Below are 26,626 nucleotides of genomic sequence, written 5' to 3' on the forward strand. Positions count from 1 at the left end.
CAGGTTTTAGACCTTAGTGTGACGACACCTATCACCATCCTCTTGTACATATTCCTTCTACATCAACAATAAGGAAATGCTACTCAAATCAAGTGACAAATGAATTGGAGCACCAATTTCAGATCATAGCTTACTTCTCGTCAATGGCGAGTCGAAGAATGGCCTACAATGACAAAGCTGCAGACAACACTAACAACATGATTACACAGGAACAAAGAAATCCCCAATGAAGAAGAGCAGACATAAAAGTAATCAGAGGATCTCAAAAGATGAATGGTTATGCTGATAGATGTCCGCTCTAATGGATCATAGTTCTTGTTGTGGTTCGACAAAGATACAAGCAGTGAAATAGATGAAGCCAAAACAACAGCAAAGTGTTGACCGCTGGGTCAACAACACAACATAACTCAAGAACAAAGAAGTCCTCAATGACAAAGAGCAGACATAAGGGTAATCAGAGGATCTCAAAATCTTGTCCTTGATAATGCGCATCGAATGCTCGGCAGGGTTTTGAACGTCAAATTAGAATAATTAAGTCCTGGATTCGGCCTGACAGACAGACTTTGCATTGGAGTGCAACTTGGCCTAAAGAAGTTCAGGGTTTAGCCATACAATTTCCACAAAATCCTTACAAAGTTGTCATTGGATCACAAGATCAGAAAGCCAATCACTCAATTCTACAGATTGTAGAAGTTGTTTCTAAGAATCACAAATACTCCGAATTGAGAGATTTGCTGGAGCAAGTGATGGATGGAGCTTTCTCTATCCATGATGATAAGAGTCAAGTTAAACGACATTGGGTTCTTTTTGAATTTAGATCAGGAATTAGACCTATATCCCCTCTTGCTACTCCCAGCTCGCTCAACACATTGGAGATCCGACTGTACCATTGCGGTAGGTTCGAGGAGAGCTACGCGACAACGCCAAGCATTCCACGCGAGACGAAGCGCACACGCCGATGCATCTACAAGCTATTTGTGGCCGTAAGTGGATCAAACGATGTCTGTTTTCTGCATGCTAGTAGTCTATATAATCGCGGCGACATAAGCTACGCATAGGTACTCATAAATTTCAGTTTCGGGCACTTTCAAAATTCTGCTATGTCATCGTACGCGTTTTCCGCAGATGGGTTTAGAGAGACGGTTTTGAGTGTAGAAGCTTAGGGACAGGTGTATCCTAGTGAGGGGATGGTGTTCCTTAAGTTTTGTATGAATCTGGCATGATTAGGTGAGTTACCTTCCGTATGTGTGTATGTGGCTAGGTGGTGTAGTTGAGAGCAGTGAGGTTCTTGATTGTGGTATAGTTGGCCTTCCAGAGTGTTGTATGTGTAGGATGGTCTTAGCCTGACAAGCTAAAGAGATTTCCTCCGTGTGCCTTTCATGTCATCTGTGTCCTCGATTGACATTATGTTGATCTAGGTAGTGTTTGCATGCACTTCATGGGTGTGTGAGTAGCTCCCGTCCAACATATGTTCAAGGTAGTTTTTGCTCCTTTGCTCGGGTTCGTAGGGCAATCAGGAATCAAATGAGTAACTCCACACTCGGTGCAATATGCGTTGACTCTAATGATTTCATCATGAGGACAGTCTCTTAGCCAATGGTCTCCACCACACTTGTAGAAGGGTCCTTTAGGCTGTTGAGGTGCTCCTTGAGCTCCTCTTTGTTGGTATGCATGTCTCTGTCCGCCCATGCCTCCGTTGGCTATGAACAACAATGTTCGTTCATCCAAGCTATATCTTCCTTCTCCTACTGCCTGTGCAGCGGTTGGTGGTCCTATATTTCCTATCATGCTCCATGGTTCTAGTGTTGAGGGTTCTTTTGGTGGATAATAGACAGGATTTTCTGCATATCCATTGGGATCTTCCTAATATGCATGCATAGACACCAAGGACTTCTCTTCTGATTCAGTTATTGTTGGTGTGTATCTTATGCCGACTGGTCATAATCCTGGTAGGGGTGGTTGTTGCCCCAACACTGGTTGTGGTCTTTCTACACCTACAGGTCCTGGTAGGTTTCCTGCTTGATACCTAGGCATCGATGGAATTTGAGGAGATGCTACCTGAGCTTGGGGAGCGTAAGGTCTCTCTCTCACATACCCCTTGTTATAATAACATCCCCTCCGTCCCATGGTTTGTCCATTTTTGTTCAATAGCACACCACTGGTTTACAGCTACTTCTCCTTTTGGTGTTGTCTTAGAAGAGTTGCTTCCACTTTGTTGTGAGGATGAATCATCGTGAAGATCTTTGAACTCACCCTCTTTGTAGACCGCACAATTGTCTACAAGGTAAAGAGCCTCCTTAGTTAACTCATTTAATGTCATGCTCCTCTTCATATGTAAGTCTTTCTGGAGATCTGCATTCCTTAGTCATTGGATAAATATAAACATAAGTCTAAACTGAGTTGGCAGTTCTTCCACAGGGGAGAACTTAGCATATCTTTTTAGTCGTAGGGCTACCTTTCGCACAAATTCCCCGTCTTTCTATTTGAATTTATGGATTTGTGAGACCGTATTATGAGCTATCCCCCTTTGTGAAAATTCCTTGATAAACTCGTCAAACACCTCCTCCATAGACTCAAAGTCTCTATGCTCCATAGAGTCAAACCAAGTAGCAGCGTCATCCTATAGGGTTAGTCCAAACCCTGCAAATTGGGTAGGGAAGTCTAACACCACTTCAGCTCTAATTACTCACACAAAGGCTGCTACATGATCTCTAGGATCCCTGTTTCTTGTGTATTTCTTGTTTACCCATTTTTGCACTTGAGAAGGTCTAATTCTACGATGGTCTACAAATATCATCATTGGATCTCCTCGTGCCAATCTATATACCTCCTCTGTCCTTCGGTAGTGGGCTGGTTCCTCTCCTAATGGTGCTCCTAAGCCGTAATTTCTAATAGTGCTTGCCAGAGATGGTTCATCTCTCCGAACTCGTTCTATGGTTGGTTTTCCAGGCTTTGTTGACCCTTGAGTCTTTGGCTTATTCTCTCCTTGATACTGTGAATAGAGTGGTGGTTCTTGTAAATCCCTTAGCCCTCGTGCAACTTGATAACCATCTCGGTTTCGGTCTTGCTCTAATGTTGCACTCTGTCGAAGCCATGCCTGCAATGATGGTTGGGTTGCTCGTTGGTTTTGGTTGTTGAATGTCTGCGGTCGGGTAGAATGTGAGGTCGCGTCATACTCTTCTGAAAAGGGATTTGTCGACTTGCTAGGGGTGTAGGTGGCTCTTGGTACTTCATCGGGGGCATGTGTTGATGCTCCTGGAACTGTTGCCCTTTCTACCTCCTCTGGGAGAATACGTTGGTATTCCCACCCGTACCTATCAACAAAAACGATATCCTTCCCCATAGCAATTTCATAAGAGAATAAGTAAAGAACCTTGTCTTTGCTTAGCTCGTTTGGGTATGGTTCTTTGCAACGAAAGTAAGAAACTATTCCCTCTCTCTCATGCTTGTAGATTCCCACATTCTCATTATAAGTTGAAACCCTGGTTGTTTTCTTATCATACATAAAAATCGCTCCAGGTCGATCAATGTTTGGAGGCGGTTCTTGAGTTTCTGAAACCATTTTCCCCTTCGCCACGTTATCTCCATATCTGTTATAATCTTCAGGGTTACTAACTATCAGATATTGGTTCCCCTTTTCGTCTCGGAATCTATCTCCATCATCATAGACTTGAATTATCTCCAGTCTCCGAGCCGGACTTTCTTCAATACAAATACACTTGCGTCCCCGATAGTTAGAATAAACCAGGGCTCCCCTCGAGTTGGTTCCTTCTAAGAAGATCACAGTGAACTTGGAATCATTCAAAGGATTTAGGGAGGTGCTTCCTCCTGGTATTGGTCCGTCATAGGTGAAACCTCCTGGCTGTTGACTACCCATCATGAAGAAGGATTTTTGTGATGAAGTGTCAGTATCACTACCCTCCTCAATAATCGGTGCTAGCGGATCTAGCCTTGCCTGAGTTACACTCTCCTTGGTGGACACTAAGCTACCTTGATCACCTGCCACCTTTTGGTCTCTAAAAATGTATCTTCCTGATCTTAAATTCATCAAACTTAGCAATGCAATTTATTACAAATCCAACCACTCACCTGGCAAAGGATCAGTCTCCGCACAACTTCTTGCTTTGCTGCTGAATATACCTGTACACAAGCGTTTAATTTCGGCAATCAAATCAAAGTATCTAACCGCTAGAGGTGATTTTAGTAATGATTGGTATAACTGGAGAGTTAACCTCAACCACTACTGTATTTTATACACTGCTGATGTTTTGGATTAGGTCTGCGAAGTTCTCGAACCCTTAAGTCAAATGGAACCTCACTGTATAAGCTCAGTCAAATTCTATCTTCACTAAGCCCCAGCAGACATCCTACGCATAGGATGTCTCCTGCTCTGTTTTGCCTCGATCTTTGCACTATGGATTCCCCTTGATGTTCTGAGTCCACAACTATTTTTACTTTTTGATTTGGACACCTATAAGCTGGTCAATGGATCAGAAATCTGTTTCGACAACCTGCGGTTGGTCTGATCAGTCTAATCAACTCCAATTTGGACGAAAATTGACTAGGAGGCTTGCCTCATGCTATACAACACCTTGCTAGGCCTACAGTCAGTATTTGGCTTCAATTTCTTGCTTTAGACATTCTACGCGTAGCATGTCTTTTTGCTCAGAATAGCTTCAAATGCAAAGCACAGACTCCTCTTTAGGTGCTGATTACTTTGATATGCGCAAAACTAGGTTTGGAGTGCAAAACACACAGATGACATCCTACACGTAGGATGTCTTTTTGGTCTATTTGACCCCAGACTTGACCCACAACTTCCCCTTGATGTCATCAAACCAGTGGTATGCTTAGATTTTTGTTTGGATTTCAAAAGTCCCCAATTTTAGCTGTTCTAGCCTTTTTCAGTCAAAAGTGCTAAAGTCTGCTTAGAACCCAATTTTCTCACCCAAATAAGATGAAACCTCTCTCAGTCACTCAATATATCATGCAGATCATGCTCATGTAGTCATCCTATGGTTTTGGTCTTAAAATAATGCCTTGGCACAATTTGGGTAGGATGTCTGGAAATTTCTGTCTAACTGGCCTTATGCTTTCAAGATATGGTCAAATTTCCACTTTCCAGGTGAAAATAGGGTAAAACCTACCTTCTGGACACACTGGTCAACTCAAAATTCCAAAATTCCCACCAGATTAGCCTGCAGACATCCTACGCATAGGATGTCTCCTGGCTTAAAATTAATTTTTTTCCTGACAGAAATGCTTCTGATGCTCTGCAGCTCCATCAAAAACACTCACAGTAACTTTTGGACTTCACTTCAGCTTTCAAACACACTTTTGCGTCTTCTACAACTTTGTGATGAATCTAACAAGAAAGTATACATGCATGAAGTGTGTATCTTATACCGACTGGTCGTAATCCTGGTAGAGGTGGTTGTTGCTCCAACATCGGTTGTGGTCTTTCTATACCTATAGGTCCTGGTAGGTTGCTTGCTTGATATCAAGGCATCGGTGGAACTTGAGGAGAAGCTACCGGAGCTTGGGGAGCGTAAGGTCTCTCTCTCACATACCCCTTGTTATAATATCATTCTTCGGTCCCATAGTTTGTCCATTTTTGTTCAATAGCACACCACTTGGGTTGTTTAGCCTGGGGTTTGGCGTACAAGTTGATCTTTTTAGCACCTCATCTACAAGCTGCTCCTAGATTACAACTACTTCTCTTTCGGTGCTGTCTTAGAAGACTTGCTTCCACTTTGTTGTGAAGATGAATCGTCATCAAGGTCCTTGAACTCCCCCTCTTTGTAGACCGCACAATTGTCCACAAGGTAAAGAGCCTCCTTGGTCAATTCATTCAACGTCGTGCTCCTCTTCATATGTAAGTCTTTCTGGAGATCCGCATTCCTTAGTCCTTGGATGAATATCAGCATAATTCTGGACTGAGTTGGCAGTTCTTCAATGGGACAGAACTTCACATATCTTTTTAGTCTTAGGACTGCCTTTCGTACAGATTCTCCATCTTTCTATTTGAATTTATGGATCTGTGAGACGGTATTATGAGCTATTCCCCTTTGTGAGAATTCCTTGATAAACTCGTCAAACACTTCCTCCATGGACTCAAAGTCTCTACGCTCTACAGAGTCAAACCAAGTGGCAGCATTGTCCTCTAGGGTTAGTCCAAACCCTGCAAATTGGGTAGGAAAATCTAACACCTCTTCGGCTCTAATTACACGCACAAAGGCTGCTACATGATCTCTTGGGTCTCTGCTTCCTGTGTATTTCTTGTTTACCCATTTTTGCACTTGAGAAGGTCTAATTCTTTGATGGTCTACAAACCTCATCATTGGATCTCCACGTTCTAATCGATATACCTCCTCAGGTCTTCTGTAATAGGCTGGTTCTTGTCCTAGTGGTGCTCCTAAGCCATAATTTCTAACAGTTCTCGTCGGAGGTGGTTCATCTCTTCGAACTCGTTCTATGGGTGGTCCTCCAGGCTCTGTTGACCCTTGAGTCTTTGGCTTACTCTCTCCTTGATACCTTGAATAGAGTGGTGGTTCTTGCAAATCCCTTAGCCCTTGTGCAGCTTGATAAGCATCTCGGTTTCGGTCTTGTTCCATTGTTGCACTCTGACGAAGCCATGCCTGCAATGATGGTTGGTTTTTTGGTTGGTCTTGGTTGTTGAATGCTTGCGGTCGGGTGGAATTTGAGGTAGCGTCATACTCATCTGAAAAAGGATTCGTTGACTTACTTGGGGTGTAGGTGGCTCTTGACACTTCCTCAGGGGCATATGCTGATGCTCCTGGACCTGTTGCTCTTTCTACCTCCTCTGGGAGAATATGTTGGTATTCTCGCCCGTATCTATCAACAAAAACTATACCCTTCCCCGTAGTAGCAGTTTCATAAGAGAATAAGTAAAGAACCTTGTCTTTGCTTAATTAGTTTACATATGGTTCTTTGCTGCGAAAGTAAGAGACTATACCCTCACTCTCATGCTTGTAAATTCCCACGTTCTCATTATAAGTTGGAACCCTAGTTGTTTTCTTATCATACATAAAAATAGCTCCGGGTCGATCAATGTTGGGTGGCGGTTCCTGAGCTTCTGAAACCATTTTCCCTTTCACCACGGTATCTCCATATCTGTTGTAATCTTCAGGGTTACTAACTATCAGATAGTGGTTCCCCTTTTCGTCTCGGAATCTATCTCTATCATCATATACTCGGATCATCTCCAATCTTTGAGCTGGCCTCTCTTCGATACAAATGCACTTGTGTCCTCGATAGTCAGAATAGACTAGGGCTCCTCTCGAGTTTGTTCCCTCTAAGAAGATCACAGTGAGTTTGGAATCATTTAAAGGATTTTGGGAGGCGCTTCCTCCTCGCATAGGTCCATCATAGGTGAAACCTCTTGGCTGTTGACTACCCATCATGAATAAAGATTTGTCTAACGAAGTGTCAGTATCACTACCTTCCTCAATAATCGGTGCTAGCGGATCTAGCCTTGCCTGAGTTACACTCTCTTTGGTGGACACTAAGCTACCTTGGTCACTTGCCACCTTCTGGTCTATAACAATGTATCTTCCTGATCTTAAATTCATCAAACTTATCAATGCAATTTATCACAAATCCAACCACTCACCTGACAAAGGATCAGTTTTTGCAAAACTTCTTGCTTTGTTGTTGAATATACCTGTACACAAGCGTTTTAATTTTGGCAATCGAGTCAAAGCATTTATCTGCTAGAGGTTATCTTAGTAATGATTGGTATAACTGGAGAGTTAATCTCAACCACTACTGTATTTTATACATTGCTGATGTTCTAGATTAGGTCTGCTAATCTGAAACTGTACTTCCCTCAGATGTTGGTCAATTTACGCGAAAGAGTTTGAACCAGTCTTTGCTTCGTCAAATGGGCAAACAAGGTCCAAATTCACTTCTGAAAGAAATTCTGGAACCCTTAAGCCAAATGGAATCTCACTGTCTATGCCCAATCAAATTTTCTTTGCAGTATGCCCCAATAGACATCCTACGCGTAGGATGTCTCCTGCTTGGTTTTAGTTGGATTTTTGCACTATGGTTTCCCCTTGTTGTATTGAGCCCACAAATGTTTTTACTTTTTGATTTGGACACATATTAGCTGGTTAATGAGTCAGAAATCTGTTCCGACAGCCTGTTGCTGATATTGATCAGTTTAATCAACTCCAATTTGGACCAAAGTTGACTAGGAGGCTTGCCTTAGGCTATACAACACCTTGCTATGCTCACTCTCCAAGTGTGGCTTCAATTTCTTGCTTTAGACATCTTACGTGTAGGATGTCTTTTTCATCAGAATGGATTCAAACTCAAAGAACAGGCTCCCCTTGAGTTGCTGATCACTTTGGTATACTCAAAATTTGGTTTGGAGTCCAAAATCACTCAGAAGACATCGTATGCGTAGGATGTCTATTTGGCCTGTTTGACCCCAGACTTGTCCCACAGCTTCCCCTTGATGTCAGTAACCCAGTGGTATGCTTAGATTTTGGTTTGGATTTCAAAAGTCCCAAATTTTAGCTGTTCTTGCCTTTTTTAGTCAAAAGTGCTAAAGTCCGCTTTGAACCCAATTTTCTCACCCAAATGAGATGAAACCCCTTTTAGTCACTCAATATATCATGCAAGACATGCTCATGCAGCCTTCTTAGGGTTTTGGTCTCAAAATAATGCTTTGGCACAAGTTGGGTAGGATGTCTGGCAATTTCAGTCTATCTGGCCTTATCCTGTCAAGATATGGTCAAATTTTTACTTTTCAGTTGAAATTAGGGTAAACCCCACCTTTTGACACACTTTTGCGTCTTTTTGAGTCTTTTACAAACTTGTGATGACTTTACCAAGCAAGTGTACATGCATGAAATGCTCTAGATCCTGAATCATGATGTCCAACTTACTCTACTCCTACTTATCATGTGAAATGGTGATAATGGTGTTTTTGGTTGCTTTTTGGCCTCTCCGGACTCTCAAGCTCTCCTCTCACCGCTTCTACCACTCCAACTCCTACTCAAGAACTCAACTACTACCTAAAACTATCTTGGTCTACCTAAATTACCTAAGTCGAAGGATCTAGGCCAGACACACGCTTCCCAGACTCCCTCTAAGACCTACAGAGTCCTCCACCCTCTAATCCTATCTAAATGTAAAATAAGACTCTTGGCAAGCCAAAAATCCCAATCCTCAAGGATTAGTTTCGGTCACCTACCTAAGGTTTTCGTCCCCGGCAGCGGCGCCAATGTTGGACGGATACGCCGCGACGGACGTCAGCACAGCGAGAACTCACCTAACATATAATGTCAGCTAAGGACGAAGCTTGACCCACAGGTGCGTGGAAGCAAGCATAAGGTGTCAACCTACACTCGACCGACTCCTAACTAATTCCTACAGAGGTCTCTACCAATTGTCTAAGTCACAACCTTCAAGAGTGCATAAGAGGGAACTTCCTACAACGCTTTCTAGAGCCGAACACCCATCAAACAGTCTCGAAACACCATAGAACTTGAAGGAGATCCTACTAATACCAATAGGTCGCTCTCCCTAAGGTCTATAAACCAAAATCCCAACCCAAAACACCTGGTGCAAAAACACGTAGGATGTCTGGCCGAAATCTGTAGGTCTTCGTTTCTGAAATCTAAAGTGCCCAATGTGTAGTTCTACTCAATGTGAACGCGTGGATATGTTGCAATGCAAAATCGGACAATGTATGCTCACCCAAAAACCCGATGAATCTCGTAGAAGGAACTCGCAAAACCAGACCGTACACGCGCAATGTAGGTATCTGTGCGTAGCTCTCCTCGGGGGCAACACGCTGCACTTCTCCACACTCGATTCCGTCCACCGGAGCACACGTAGCGTCAAGATGAAGCTCACACTCTCTCTCGTACATAGTACGCTCACTCACAGACTTCAAAAACTTGTTTTTTAAAAATGACAAAAGGTTTTTCATTAAGGTCAAAAAGTGGTATATATACCTTACAACTTCTCAAACCCTAAAGTTCCAAAATCAACCATCTACTCAATCTAACTATCAAAACTGGGATACAATCTGAAAACGTCTGTAAGTCCCAATATTTACAGGGTGAAAATCAGGTTTTCCTCAATGAATGAATAATTACAAAAATAATAATCCTCCGAGTAGTTAGTTGCCGTGGGGTGTGTCCAGCTTCTAACACTTTATAAAACTCATAAATACATCAAAAACATATTTTTGTATGTATACAATAGTATGCTTGAACTGGCCATATCAAACATGTAGAACTTCCCATTATTTTATATACTCTCAAGTAAATTTTTTGCGCGTGAAACTTGCAATTATCTATAGCAAAATTGTGAAAAATATGCATACAATTTTCTGCAAGGTCTCTTCATTTTTTCTTGAGCTTACAAATTTGATTTCTTCAAAACACCAACAACAATCTTATTGGGGTCCACTTGATGAGTATATTTCTTGATCATGATGGGGGTCCACTTGATGACTATGTTTCTTGATCATGACAGCTTCTAAAATGCAAGGTTATATATATTTTTAAAAGACCCTCTAGCTAACATATTTAAGTATACTAAGAGGGTTTTCTTAAATACACCGTTTGATGCAAGTAGCATTTAATCTAAATTTGTAAAAAAGGACACTTAAGTGTCCTATTTTGGTACCAAACTAGTGTTAAAATAGGGCCATCTTATCAAAGATTGTCCCGATCTTCTTAAGAAACAGAAAAAGAAGCAGAAAAGAGCAAGGAGCCTAAAGAGAACAATCAGGTATTTTAGTAAGTTACCAAAAGAGAAGGAACTAAAAACAATTCCTCAGCTAACCGTACCATTGACCACAACCCATGCAATCTTGTGACTTCTAAGTCTAGCTTAAGCTGCTGCACAATTCTCATAGGCAAATACCCTAGCAAACTTTGTCATTAGTTCGTCATTAGAGGGGGCACCCTGGTACACTTTTTAATACCTTCGAGTTCTTCTTCTTGGGAAATGTGAAAACGGTCAACCACTGCTCAGGTGGCAAATCTTGGTCCATAAGGCGTCTGGGAAGCTTTCCCTCTAGACTCAAGCTATACTCAGCATGCAACTCAACAATTGAGTAGCAAAATCAGGAGATCTTGGGGGTGACTAAAGTTAGGTTGGCAATAAGAAAGAGAATAAGCAAATGTTAATTCTCAAGGGGGCATGCATGCACCGATAGGACAACAATGTGTAAACAAAGGCCAATGGAGGGGACATGTAATAAGCATACGTGCATGTAGGAGACATGGAAGAAGAGAACCATACCTTTTTGAGCACCGCACTTTGTAGTGGGGGGAGTGATTTTCATTAGAGAGGCTTCACCTTGCTCTAGAGGTAGTGAAGAGCTTTGCACAATAGAGTTGGCATCCTCAGAGGATCTCTTGCTCCTGCTAGAGGGGGTCTTTCTCCTAGGGATGGTAGCACTCATCTCTGTGCAAATTTTTTTTTTTGGGAGAAGAGAGCTGAATGGGCATGGAAGCGCTTGGCAAGAGGGAAGGCACAACAGGAGTAGCAAAGAAGGCGTGACTCTAGCATCCAGGTCTCGAGGTTAGAAAGAGTAGGGCAACAAAATAGGTGGATTAATAGGGGACACAATAGACATATTAATGGCAAGAGGACCCCAACTTTATCTAATGATAACTTGCATGCATGAAAAAAGGTACATAGAGCATAGGCCATTAGGGGGAAATTTCTCTCCCTTTTACAAATTTCTCTCTTTAAGAGGAAATTTATCTACCTTTTATAAATTTGAAAAACACCAAACCTCCCTCCTTCTCTTAGCTATTGGAGGTTCCACCAAAAGGTGGAAAAAGTGGTACCATCTATACATGCTTTCACCCCTAATGTAGTTGCTAGATTAAACACGAATACTCCTATTTGCAACTAGGAACTATTGAGCATGTAATCTAACTTTCCATCTAGAAATAGGTGGACAAAGATTCTTAATTCCTTGCTCTTCCTCCCACAAGGACACCCGAGGTGCCTTTCTAGATGGCAACATTGACCTCCTGATTACTTCTTTGGCCAAACTTTCCTTAGAGCTCAAAACCATCACACTAGCTTGAGAAGAGTATTTCAAGTAGCGTAACATAGGATGAATACCAGAGTCCTTATATGTGATAGTTACATGTATGAAGGTTGACATGTAGGCAATGCAGAGTTTGCTTGTTAGCCATCATTACTTTTCCTCACTATTCGTGGTTGCAATTGCTTGTGGATGCTCCATGATCGGCATGGGAAAATGCATGATCTCCTTTCAACGGTCTCCAACATATTGTGTGCATGAAGGAAAACTGTAGTTGCAAAAAGTGCGATTGCAAAACCAACAACAAGATTTCCATTTTCCTTCTCTCCATGTCATCATAGGGTTTGCCTTCAGCCCTATCTTGCAATCATGTATCAACCAAGAATCTGGCCCATGTATAGCTTGGAAGTTGATGATATTGGCATAGTCATGCTCCTAAATCCAAGACTAGCAAAGATGATGAGGACATAATCCCTCCCCAATTAGTGCCAATGTCATGTAGTTTACATTATTATTTTACCTGATCTTTTCCATCATGGAGATTTATCCTAAATAAATGCCCACTATCTCTCTACCAATCCTAATTTTTTATTTTACAATTTTTTTTATGAAGGTAAAAAGTAAGACATAGTAAGAGCACCTTCTCACACTCCCTCTAAAATTTATGCTCGTTAGCGAAGACGAGTACTAGGTGAGTGGATCTCCTTGCTATGCTCTCTCGTCAACATCTAGAACATGCATCGCTTATGGGCACATGCACGCAGTAACTAGAGGCTTTCACTCAGTCAAAGGTGAGGTAATACGTAGCTTGCAGACACTTTTTGGACAGAGGAATAAAAGGACTAGAGTACCTTTGTAATCTGAGGGAGCTGGCACATGCCTCATGGGTGGAGAGAAGTTCAAGTAGGTTAAGTGTAGTCCCCATTCTACCTACAAACTTTGAAATGCACGTCTAAAATAAAATTTTGAAGGTAAGAAAAACTGAGAAAATCTAGAAGATTAAGAGAAGTTTAGCGTAAAAACTTTAAATATAAAAAGTTTACCTCTATAATTTCTCAATGTGTGTTTTTTGAATTTTTTAAAAATAGTTTTTTGGGGCACTAGAGAGAACCTCTATTATTTTGTCTATTGTGGTGCTTGCATGTTCTTGGGATATATCGTAAGCTATTTGCTTTGTTGCTTTCTACACATCAGCCAAAAATACCCCCTAGTTAGCCTGACCACTAGATCACATGGGGTCTTCAATGAACATTAAGCGGTGGTATCGATGGCAGAAAACTAGGGCGCATATGATTCAAAATTGACCTACACGGTTAGATGGTGTCTAAGTTACTTTTGGATGTTTGTGTTTACTGTATAATGCTTTGTTTTTCCATTTGTGACATCAAAAGCTACATGCCCACGTGGTGAGGGCCTCCGCCTATCTACAAGCGCATTATGGGTTCAAGTCACATTGCGGGCATTGACCCTAGCTTTTTTTTTTGCTCGTCCATCTGTCTCACGATCCCTGCACTCAATCCACCACCATCGATCCCACCGCTCGGCCACATTTAAGACCCCATGTGATTCAATGTTGTGCTCATGTTGTGGCAAGCCAAAGGTCGCCTATGTGGCAAACCCAAGGCGTGGAACCTCAATTTAATTAATTAGAAAGTGTTTCTATGGCACCAGTAATCTAGCACCTTCTCCTGCAAACCTATTCTCGTACCCTACAGAACATAGCTCCACTTTTCCTCTCCCCTCTTGCTCTCTCTCACACTCATTTCCAGGAGCTCACAGAGTAGTTGCAAATCCCCCGAGGTGGACATGTTAAAGTTGGAAAGGAGTTCATATTCTCATTGAGACAATAGCTCAATACATGTTGGTATTGGCCTCAATGGGTTACTTGAGAGGGACACATATGTAGGGAACAAGTTGATCAATATGTATGCCAAGTGTAGTTGAGAGTTTCATGTCTGAGAGGATGTCACTTGGACTACACTTATTTGAGTGTATGTCTAGCATAGGGCATCAAAAGAAAGTTGTAGATCATTTTTCTCATCAACAGATGTGAAGCAAAGGACATATTATTGACCACATGCGCATTGCCCTTAGCTCTTAGCAATCTCGTGCTAACACTCGTGGACCTCTATCTCCTCAGATTAGGATTCAAAGCTTAATATTGACCAAAAGTAATGTTTGCTTTTTGATTTGTAACATCGTTTACTGGGTCATACTCGGGGTAGCCGCATCCTACCTGAAAATTTGCTTGCTTCATTTTGTGGAAACTCCTTCATTTGCTAGTCTTTGGCTGGTGTTTGCCTTTGTACACTTTCTCCTTACCCTTGCAAGCTCTAGTTTCCACTCGGTCTCTCTTTCCCTTCTAGCTCTTGCCCTTTTGTCAGCCAGAACCTCAACATTCTACTTATCCACTCCTATGATATTCACCCTAGGGACTCATCTGTAACAAAAAGTGGGTATATACCACCTCTCTCTCTCTCTCTCGATGGTTCGGGATAGTCCGATGCATAATGTACCTCTTCTCCACAATTGCCACACCTACCTAGCAATGTGCCCCTCGCTCCTCTTGGCTGACCTCTATACATCACACTCAGAAAAGTCTTGGGCGGTTCACACCCAACAACAGCTACACCTCAACTCCCATGATTCTCCTCATGAACAACCTTTCTAGGACTCTGCGGTTGGGGGAGAAGCACTATCTAGTAGCTTCTAGCTCTTTGACCGTGTAATGGCGACAACACCATTGTAATTTTTTGGGCTTTCCATCGACCTTTTCTCTCACTTTAGGATGCAGACACGCCATGAAATTTATCCAGCTTGAAGTAGTCGCCATTAGTCAACTGCATGGTTGCTACTAACTCTTTCCAACATGCTTCAAAAAAATTCAAAAACAAAATAAACTCCTGACTTACATCCTGTTTGAGTGCCTTTCGCTTTGCATTCATCTTGACGGGGATGCCTCCTTGCAAAAGTCATGAATTGAAAAACATGCTTGTAGAGCCGATCAAGCATGCATCGGCTCACCTTCCAAATTTGTACCATACTTTAGCTTTTCCATGCATCTCCAACGGAAATGTATAATTTTGCTATCCTTGTTTTGCATATGCAATGATAGCATATATAGCTCGAAATCTGATATCCAAAGGCCATTTTCATGAGAAAATACAAAGGGGGGGGTTGACAAGCACACTCCTTTGTCAAAAACTCCACTCTATAGGCTTCAAACGAAACCAAAAGAAAGACCCTAAATGGTTTCAAAAATGACTTTTATAGGGGGGGCTTCAACTTTAGAAATTGCACTCCAATTGGTTCACATGGCACCCCCGTTTTGGCATTTTTCGGGAGGTAGTTTCTTGCTCTCTCGCTTGCTCTTTATTTGCTCTCACTTTGAACTTGAGAGAGGGACACTAGTGACATCGCTTGTGCCCATTGCATTTTTTTGATTTTTTATATTTTATTCTATTTCATTTTCTCTGTCTTTTTTTTTCTTTGGACCTTCTCTTTTGACCACCGTTGACCGACCATAGGAATTGCTTTAGTCTCCTTTTGATAGGCCTTCAAAATGCCCTTTGAATCCTATCTTTGGGACCCCCCTTTAAACTGCTCTTTGGTCGGCTCTTTGATGGGTTGTGAACATCCTTGGAGCCTTCCAAAGGTGGCCCCCTCCCTCTCTCATTCTTCCCCACACTTCAACACTCTTTCTCACAGCCTCCATGCCTCCTTTTGACGCGACCTCCCTCCCATTATGAATTCACCCTCACCACTAGAAAATGTTGCTAGTGGGGGTGAGCTAGCCTCCCTAGTCTTCAAAAATTGGCCCTTAGAGGGTGCAAGAATGGGCCCATATGGGGGGGCCCTCTGCCACACCAGCAATGCCTGATAGCCACCACCCAACATAGACAGTGTCAATGCACTACCAACTGCTCCCACCAAAAGCCGACTAGCACCGCCAAACTGCACTGAATGCGCCACCTACACAGCGCCGCTCAAGGGCCTCCATGGCCACACACACAGAGAGAGAGAGAGAGAGAGAGAGAGAGAGAGAGAGAGAGAGAGAGAGAGAGAGAGAGAGAGAGAGAGAGAGAGAGAGAGAGAGAGAGAGAGAGAGAGAGAGAGAGAGAGAGAGAGAGAGAGAGAGAGAGCTCTCTTCTCTCCATGCTACACACTATGGGAGGGTCTTCCCTTGGCCAGTATACCCCACACTGCAAACCCAAGTATCACATATGCGCTCATTACGTGCCATTTGGCCTGCCCTAAGGGAGTCACTCCTTCGACCCTCCTGTAAAACCTTAAAAAATCCCCTTTGAGTCCCCTTCTTTGACCTTTCCCAGTTCCCTGGTCAAGAGCCAAGTGCTCATTCCATGACATTCAACTCAAACTCTACCCCCGCTCACTTTGATCCATGCAAACCCCAACGGGTTCTCTTTTCTCCATGGCCTCCAACTAGGTGTCGAAAAACTTGAAAAAACACCTGCACCCACCTTTCCGGCAACAACTTCCAAGTTTGGCTCGCCATATCTTTTGATCATGCATTTGATTGATGAACTCCCACTTCTTGTCAACTCTAAGTCATGTGCACTATCTTCTAGCTTCTAGAACCTTGACAAGGCCCAAAAAACATCAGATGGCACGCTTTCCAATGCGATCAATTTGGCACAAAATTGGCCCCTAGTAAATCTTCAACTGGCCATAACTTGCACCTTCAAGCTCCGATTGATGATCTGAAAACACTTCCATGCTCCTCAACTCAAGCTTTTCAGCCCTATCCACCACACTTGCTCTGGCCATGTGTCTCTACTTGCCCCGTCCGTCGGGGTTTCGCAATGCCTTCCAAATTTGGACTTGAATATCTTCCACATCGGGACCCCATTTGAGGAGTCTAGACCAGATTCTAGAGCATCTTGAACACTACATACCAGGGCACACTTCTTGCATTTCAAACACTTTGACCATGCATCCCAATTGGACCCTTTTTGACTTAAAAATCAACCTTAAGCATACATTTTTTGTATCCTCTACCTTCCTAGGACCTTTGCACTTGCTTAAAGACTTTTCTCCGTACCTATTCACACCCTTGGTACTGCTTGACACCATTTCTAGCATCGAACAACTTTGTATCTCTTTGACAACAATGTCCTACCACATTTGCACCACATATGACTACTTTCAAGCCACTTGGAGAGCACTGTGAACCACTTTGAAGCACATTCAACCCACTTGACAACCACTAGGTGATAAGTTTGAGACCACTTGACAAGCACTTTTGGGTCATGTGGCAAGCACTTTCAGACCACTTGGTAAGCACGAACTTTAGAATCACTTTTAGGCCACTAGACAAGCACCTTTAGAACACTTGTAAATCACTTTAGGACCACTTGAAAATTACTCTAGGAACACTTGCAAAGCACTTTAAGACCACTTGTCAAGCACTTTTAGTCTTAAGAGAAACACTCTAATACCACTTAATAGTACTTATAGGCTACTTGACAGGCACTAACAATCCCTAGGAAAGCACTTATAGACCACTTGACCAGCACTTTCCCATGCTTTGAGGGTAAATCTATCACCTGCAGAGTAAGAACAATGTTTGTATGTCCCCCTGACAGAACCACAGTATAAAGTAAAATATAAAAATGATGCTAGATCAACACAAGAACTTTCCAAGACCACATTCCTATACATTTGTATGTATTAAAGGGACTACTGTCAATTAGCTATATAGTAAGTGGGAGCTTGCTGTCATGGCACTTAGCTACACAGGTAGTGTAGGGCTACATGCAGTCCTCTATAGTTATCTTCTTCAAGAAGGGAGCTTGAATATTTATCCTTTTTCCAACATTTTCTCCAAAAATAGTGCAGCTCCACCATTGCAAAGACTCATCTTTGGTATCAAAAGGGCACTGTCTGTAGTTTTGGCCCACTACATCACAAACTCGCTCGCATCCTCTTTTAGGAAATTTTATCATTGCCCCTCACTTTGCCTTTTGAGGTCGGGAAGAATTACATAAGATGTAGGATCATAAAAGTACATCTAATACAAGGAGTCATCTAGCACAAGTGTGGTTGACTTATAGAATGTTGAGAAGAGATTCTAGAAGGTATGTAAGTTTTTAAAGAACATTGGTCTAGAAGGAATATCAAAGAACCAATTGCTAACATGGCAAGCATTTCGTGAGAGCCATCCACTCAAGCATTTTTTGGCTTGATGCAGACTCCAATTTTTTTTCCTACATGTGAGGTCCACACAAACACCTTTGCAACCTGACTCAACACTAGCAAGAACAACTATGCATCCTATCATAGGTAGTATGTGATGTTCGCATCCTTAGAGATTGCAAAAAAGTATAGCATTGAGACATCTGGAGGAATCCTTGACTTGCATTTATCGTGTGCGCATGAAAGAACATTTTTGAAGTCAAATGCCAAGTCTTGGAACTCATTGAAGCCTCAAAACTGATAGTATGGAGGGAAGTGCTCAATGTGCTCTACCTCATCAATGGGTTGAAGGGTCTTTGAGCCAAAAACTAGAATTTGAACCACACAAAAAATAAATTGGTCAAAACAGATGAACTTAAGAGACACCATAGACACTCTTAAAAAGAACATATATTATAGTGCCGCGAAATAATATGCCAACATGAAAGAAACTCTACAAAACTACAAGAAGCTAAAGCTTCTTGCATGTGCTCGGGTGTTGGGGGGAAGTGCAAGGAAGCCCATTCTCCATTTTCCTTTTCCTCTTCTTCCGCAGCTCTCCTACAACAAACTAGAGAGTATCTTCATGTCTAGGTCCACCTTCTCCTTTTTAGATTGCACATGCTCATCGGCATGGCTTTGGCTCTCTAGTTGGAGCAATAAACTGACTCAATGGCTTACTAACATCAATACACAAGCTAGGCACACATGTATTTGGTGGTGATCACACTAAACATGCCTAATCATATTTCTAAAGACAACATGTAGACAGTAACCAATATTACCTTGTGTGCTCACAGAACGAGGTGACTCCTTCAGGATGTCTACATCTCCAAGCGCATCACTTTTCTTTACATCCACAGACTGCCTACAACCCTCAAATTTTTTGTATTTCCTCATCAAGGTGTCTAGGTCAAAAGGCTCATCCACATCATGCATGAACAAGGTGGAAGCCCCCTTGCCAATGTATGGCTCACTTGAGACATAACAAAAAATTACTATACATATCAAAAAGTAGCAGGATTCCTATTATATGAGGGAGGCATGCCTTACCTATGGACTGAAGGAGTACGAGCGGAAGTGCGATGCGAGAGAGAGTGCGAGAAGAAGAGCACGATGATATGGTGAACTCTCTCTGTTGTAATGTACAGAGCATAGTGAGTTCTTATTAGGTTTTTACAAAAGAATATGTGTACATACCTGGTGGCCCGCCCACTTACCTGGGCGACCACATTGGGCTTTATACCCCAACAACCTTCCACTTAAAGTCCAATGTGGTACTTTAAGTGTGAGAGAAGCTAGTATACAAGCTAATATACAAGAGATGTAGAGAAGTGATGTACTACCCTACACCTAACTACTTGCGAAAATGCGCAAATCTCTCTGAGGGAAGTCCTTTTGTAAGTAGATCAGCAGGATTTTCTGTGGTGTGAACTTTGACAAGCTGAATTTTCTTATGCTCGAGCATTTCCCTGATGAAATGATACTTCACATCCACATGCTTTCTCTTTGAGTGATAAACTGGATTGCGAGCCAATTGTATAGCACTCTGACTATCACAATATAACACAGGCATCTCTTCTTTGATTCCCAAATCTGCTACTAGTCGATTAAGCCAAATTGATCCTTTGCATGCCTCTGATGCTGCAACATATTCAGCCTCTGTAGTAGATTGAGTAACACAATCTTGTAATCTAGAATGCCATGATACTGCTCCACCAACCAATGTAAAGACATACCCTGACATAGGCCTTCGGTTGTCTAAGTCACCTGCATAATCTGAGTCTGTAAAACCCTTTACACTTAGCTCCTGACTCCCATAGCATATACGCATGCTCTTTGTAGCTTTCAGGTATCTCAATATTCCTTTCACTGCCTCCCAATGTTTCTTGCCTGAGTTTGACATGTATCGACTTACTACTCCCACTGCAAATGCAATGTCTGGGCGAGTAGCAATCATTGCATACATCAAAATACCCACTGCAGAAGCATATGGAATCTTATCCATTTCAGCCTGTTCTTCCTCAGACATAGGACAATCTTGTTTGCTAAGTTTCACATATGGTGGCAATGGAACACTCAATTCCTTTCCCTTCTCCATATTGAAACATTGCAAAACCTTGTCAATATACTCTGTTTGAGATAACCAAATCAACTTCTTTGACCTGTCTCTCTCAATGCACATACCACGTATATGACTTGCCTCACCCATGTCTTTCATGTCAAACGATTTTGCCATCTTTGACTTCAAAGCTGAAATTTCTTCCAAGTGCTTGCCAGCAATCAACATGTCATCCACATACAAAATAAGGATCAGCCAACTGCCATCCTTAGCCTTCTTTGTATATGGACAGTCATCGAACTCACTACGTTTGTAGCCTTGAGAAAGCATAAACTTGTGGAACTTATGGTACCATGCCCTCGGTGATTGTTTTAAGCCATAAAGACTCTTTAACAACTGGCATACCAAATCTTCCTTGCCTTTCTCAACAAACCCTTCTGGCTACTGCATGTAAATTTCCACATCTAAATCACCATGCAAGAACATTGTCTTGACATCCATTTGGTGAAACACCAAATCTAATATATCAACCAATGCAAGAAAGCATCTCAATGTAGTCATCTTAACCACCGGAGAGAAGACTTCATCAAGTCAATGCCTTGTTCTTGCTTAAACCCCTTGGCAACAAACCTTGCTTTGTACTTTGGATGACTATCATGAGTGGTGATCTTATACCTGTAAACCCATTTACAAGGTAGATCCTTTTTGACCTGTGGTAATTTAACTAGCTTCCATGTCTGGGTTTTATGCAGAGCTGTCATCTCTGACTGCATGGCCAATTGCCAATTCCCGGAGTCCTTCATTTGCACTGCTTCCTTGTAATTTGAAGGCTCATTGCAATCAGTCAACATGACATAGTTCATAGATGGAACAAACCTATCAGGAGGTCACGTGATACGTCCAGATCTATGCAAAATAGGTGGCTCAGGCTGAGCCACAACCTGTGGTTCCACTCTATCCTGCCCTTGCTCCTCTTGAGCCCTGACATTTTGTCTTGCACGTGTAGGTCAATCTTCTTGGAAGAAAACTCTTCTAATCTCCTCAACCCTTTCTGGTTTAGAATGATATTTGGCTTCATTAAAGTGAACATCATTGCTACGGATAATATTTCCGGATTCGGGATCCCAAAGTCTGTACCCCATCTCACCAGAATTACCATAGCCTAGAAAGATGCACTTTCTACTCTTTGGCTCAAGTTTGTTCCTAAATTCCTTTGGAACGTGAGTATATGCCTCACAGCCAAAGACTCTGAGATGCTTGAATGAAGGCATTTTGCCTGACCATACCATCTTTGGCACTGAATCCTTCTGCAAAACCTTGCTAGGAGATCTATTTATAAGTGTTACCATATACATGTGGTAGTGATGTGTGTGAACACACTAGGACCGCCGGGGCATTTTTTCCCTCTTTAGGAGGTTTTTTCCCCCGTGCATTGTATATACGCCCATCACTCTAGGGCTAACTATCTTTCCATTGCACACTAAGAAACACACTCTCTATTGTGTGCCTTGAGCTTCCTTCGTCTTCTCCAAGCTGTGTGTGTTTCTCTGCAACCCTAATTCCAACAATTGGTATCAGAGCAGGTCACGTCCTCCCGGGCTTAGTCGCCAGCTGCTCCAGCACACGCCTGCTCACTTTCTCCGATTTCAGTGAGCTTTGGCGAGCGTTCGCAGGTTGACAAATATTTTGGAAGAGCTCGAGGAGCTTGGTCTGCTCAGAATTTTGATTTGGGCTCATTTTGGCCTCCGTTTCCACTACAGGCAGTATTGCACAGGCTATTTCGTCATTTTGTGCAGATTTTCTGTCAGTGCCATTTTCTGCATAACAGGTGCCTTATAGTCTTCTACGGATTGTGCTATATAGCACAAGTTGTTCCCGCTCCATTTCTCCTATTTTTCGGGCAGTTTTCACATCAGGTGCAGCATTTACCATGGCTGACAACAACAACACAGATGTGTTCAAGATGTTTGCTGCTGAGGACAGGTTGGATGGGGACAACTACCCTATGTGGGCTTATATGATGCAACATGTTCTTGTGTCAAAAGGTGTCTGGAACGTTGTGCAGGGCATTGATGTACGTCCTGGTTCTGAAGATGTAGGCGATATTGAGGATGTTGCAGGTCTTGCTGCAAGGATTGCAGCTGTTAGAGTTGTTTTGCCTACGGTAGAACAAGCTCGTTGGGATGCTAAGGATGCGCAGGCTCATGCATTGATTGCGTTGTCTGTGAAGCGCACCATTATTCCTCACATTCGTTCAGCAAAATCTGCAAAACAGGCTTGGGATATTCTAGCAGGTCTTTATGCAAGCCGCAATGAGACTAAAATTGCTTTGCTGCGTAAAGAGCTAGAGTTGAAGATTATGCATGAGGAAGATGATATGGACACTTTCCTTGCTAGTGTCAAGGATATCAATGAGCAACTCATTTCTGCAGGTGAAGTCATTTCGGACAGTTCCCTTGTGCAAACTGTTCTTGATGCCTTACCAGATTCCTACGAGACTTTTGCTAGTACTTGGAGACTGATGACCCAAGGGAATCCTGAAGTTGTCAAGTTTGATGCATTATGCACATTGCTGTTGCAAGAGTCACTTTCTAGAAAAAACAGGACTAGGCAGCGTGCAGTTGAACAGGCTTTTATTGCTTCTCAAAGAAAGGGTGGTAACAGTAATGCAACCACTTCTTATGGTTCTGCTGCGAGTGGCAAAAATTCTGTTCCTAATGCTTCTGCTGGCAGTACTTCGTCTGGCAATTCTGGTGATAAGGGCAAAAAGAAGATGCGTTGCCATTATTGTAAAGCCAATGATCACTTGATCAAGTCGTGTCCTAAGTTGAAGGCCAAAGAGGCTAAGAAGAAAGAGGGTGGTTCCACTGCAAATGCTGGTTCCACTACAAATGCAGCCATTGTTGAGTCTTCTGTGAAAGGAGATTGTGATGCTGATGTTGATGCAGAATGGGCTTTTAGCGCAGAGTGCACTTACAATCCTGGTGTCCATGATGCATGCTTGTCAGTTGCTGCAGATTCACATGTGTGGTATTTCGACAGTGGTGCTACAAAGCACATTACCTCACATCGTGAATTGTTTACCTCTCTCGAGTCTGTCCCTCATGGGAATTCAGTCACTTGTGCCAACAACGCCTCTTATCCAGTTCAGGGAGTTGGAAAGATTGTACTCACTGCTGCTAATGGCAGTTCCTTCACACTTGTTGATGCACTTTATGTACCTGGGATCAAGAAGAATCTCTTGTCTGTATCCGCACTTGCTAGACTTGGACTTGTAGTCAAATTTGTGGATGACAGATGTACAGTTCATGATCTCAGTTTTGGTGATGAAATTGTTGCATCTGGGCTTTTGTGCCGTGGGCTGTATAAGCTCACTTTGTATGACAAGTGTGGACAAAATTTTGCAAATGTTGTTGCAGATTCAAGGGCTATTTCAGATGCAAAACTTTGGCATGCACGTTTTGGTCATCTGAATTTTGCCAGTTTGCTGCGTTTGCAGAAATCTGATATGGTTGCTTCTTTGCCGCCTCTTGAAGCACCTGTCAAACATGTTTGTGAAGGCTGTATTCTAGGTAAAATGCAGCGTTCTAAGTTTCCAAAGAATGGTTCAGTTAGGGCCACATGCAGGTTGCAGCTTGTGCATAGTGATGTTTGTGGGCCCATGCAAACTCCGTCCTTGGGCAATTACCTGTACTTCGTTACTTTCATTGATGATTAGTCGAAGCATGCATGGGTATTTCAGCTTAAAGCGAAGTCCGAAGTTTTTATGTGCTTCGAACAATTTCTGGCTATGGCTGAAAATGTCTCAAAATGTACTATGGGCACCCTCCGTTCCGATTGAGGGGGGGATTATATGTCTCATGAATTTAATGCATTTCTGGCTAGTCGTGGGATAAAACACCAATGTACAGTGCCTTATACACCTCAGCAAAATGGTGTTGCTGAGAGGAAAAACAGGTCACTAACGAAAATGGCACGATGTATGGTCAAAAGTCAAGCTTTGCCGCATTCTTTCTGGCTTGAGGCCATCATGTGTGCCACTTATGTACTTAACAGGTGTCTTAGGAAAGCTTTGCAGTCTATTACTCCATATGAAGCATGGCATGATAGAAAGCCTTCTATTGAGCACATGCGTGTTTTTGGCTGTTTGGCATATGCTTTGGTGCCACAAGTGTAGCGCAGAAAATTGGATGATAAGGCTGTCAAATGTATTTTTGTTGGTTATAGTGCTGAAAGCAAAGGTTACAGGTTGTATCATCCGCAAACAAAACGTATTCTGGTTTCACGGGATGTAGTGTTTGTGGAAGATTCTGTTCAGCCCTTGCTGTCATGTACTAGAGACAGTAATGTAAGCTCACAGGACATTTATGACACTTTGTTGCCTCTTTTCAGTGGTGGAAATACGAATGTAAGTTCCAATGAGGCAAATGTACAGCCTATGGGGGTTTCTGAAAATGTTTTAGAACAGCCTATTACTGATGCAGATGTACATGATGTACTTGATGAGGAAAGGGCTGAAAATGAGTAGGCTAGAGGTATGCCAAAATGGCTGGTGCACACTTTGCGTGACAGTAAATTGGATGCACCTTTATCTAGTCGTACTCGTTCAGGCTCTCGCCATGCATCTTATGCATCAGATTGTTATGCCTTGGCTGTGTCTAGTTTACATGATGTTGAGGAGCCTCTGTCTTTTGATGAAGCACAGAATTCAGAAAATTGGATTGCTACCATGAAATCATAATATGATGCACTTATAGAGAATGACACATGGACTTTATGTGATTTGCCTCCTGGCAAAAAGGCCATTGGTACAAAGTGGGTTTACAAGTTGAAACGCAAGCCGGATGGTGAGATCGATCGCCATAAGGCTCGACTTGTTGCAAAGGGTTATGCACAACAAAAAGGCATAGATTATGAAGAGACTTTTGCTCCCACTTGTCGTATGACTACTGTGCGTTTTCTATGTGCATTGGCAGCTCATTTTGGTTGGGATGTACATCAATCAGACATTGTTACTGCTTTCTTGAATGGTGACATATTTGAGGAAGTTTATGTAACGCAGCCTCGCGGTTTTGTCATAAAAGGACAAGAGGACAAAGTGTGCAAATGTAAGAAGGATTTGTATGGGTTGAAGCAATCTCCTCATGCTTGGTATGAGAAAGCTGACACTCATTTGGTTAAACGAGGCTTTCGTAACAGTCCCACAGAAAGCACATTGTATGTAAAGCGTGAGGATGATGTATTTCTCATTGTGGTTCTTTATGTTGATGATTTGCTGATCACTGGACCAAATGAGAGACATATTGCTGAATTTAAGGCTGATTTGAATGCTACTTTCAAGATGAAAGATTTGGGGCTGTTGCATCATTACTTGAGTATACAGTTTAAGCAGTGTGATGGTGGTATTGCCTTGTGTCAGAAAAGTTACATAGAGACATTGCTATGTAAGTTTGGACTTGAGGATTGCAAACCTATTGCCACTCCCATGGAAACAGGTTTGAAGTTAAGTCTACATGATGCTGGCGATCCTGCTGATGTCACTCTTTACCAAACTGCCGTTGGCTGCCTCATTTATGTATGCAACACGAGGCCAGATATTCAGTTTGCAGTCTCGCAGGTCAGCAAATTTATGCATAGCCCAGGGTCTAAGCATTGGCAAGCTGTCAAGAGGATTTTCCGCTATCTTAGTGGCACTTTACATCTTGGCTTGTTTTATCCCAAGGGGGGATCATTGCCGCCGGACTTACATGCTTTTTCGGACTCAGATTGGGCTGGTTGTTTTGACACGCGAGTGTCCACAAGTGGTCTTTGTTTCATGCTTGGCAGTTCATGTATATCATGGTTGAGCAAGAAGCAACCTACTGTGGCCACTTCGAGTTGTGAGGCTGAGTACAGGGTAGTCTTCACAACTACGGTTGAGTATGTATGGCTCAGACGCCTTATGGCTGACTTGGGTGTTGGACAGGACACTGCCAACACTATCTACACTGACAGTCAGAGCGCATTGGCAGTTGCGAGGAACCCAGTTTTTCATGCTCGCACAAAGCACATTGAGGTGCATTACCACTATGTCAGGGAGAGGCTCTCAGCAGGAGAGATCAGCTTGGCTTATGTGCCAACATAGGACAACCTTGCAGATCTTTTCACAAAGGCATTGTCTCGTGAGAAGCTTGAAGCTTTCCGCAAAGCTTTGGGCTTACTCCCCTTTGTGGACTGATCCTGTCCTCAGGGCATGGCACTTCCCTTTACTCATGTGACAGCTCTCGTTCACCGCATCACTCCAGGGGGGATTTGTGACCATATACATGTGGTAGTGATGT

Source organism: Adiantum capillus-veneris, chromosome 28 (genome assembly GCF_014529385.1).
Source record: "Adiantum capillus-veneris isolate H3 chromosome 28, ASM1452938v2, whole genome shotgun sequence".
NCBI classification, from domain to species: domain Eukaryota; kingdom Viridiplantae; phylum Streptophyta; class Polypodiopsida; order Polypodiales; family Pteridaceae; genus Adiantum; species Adiantum capillus-veneris.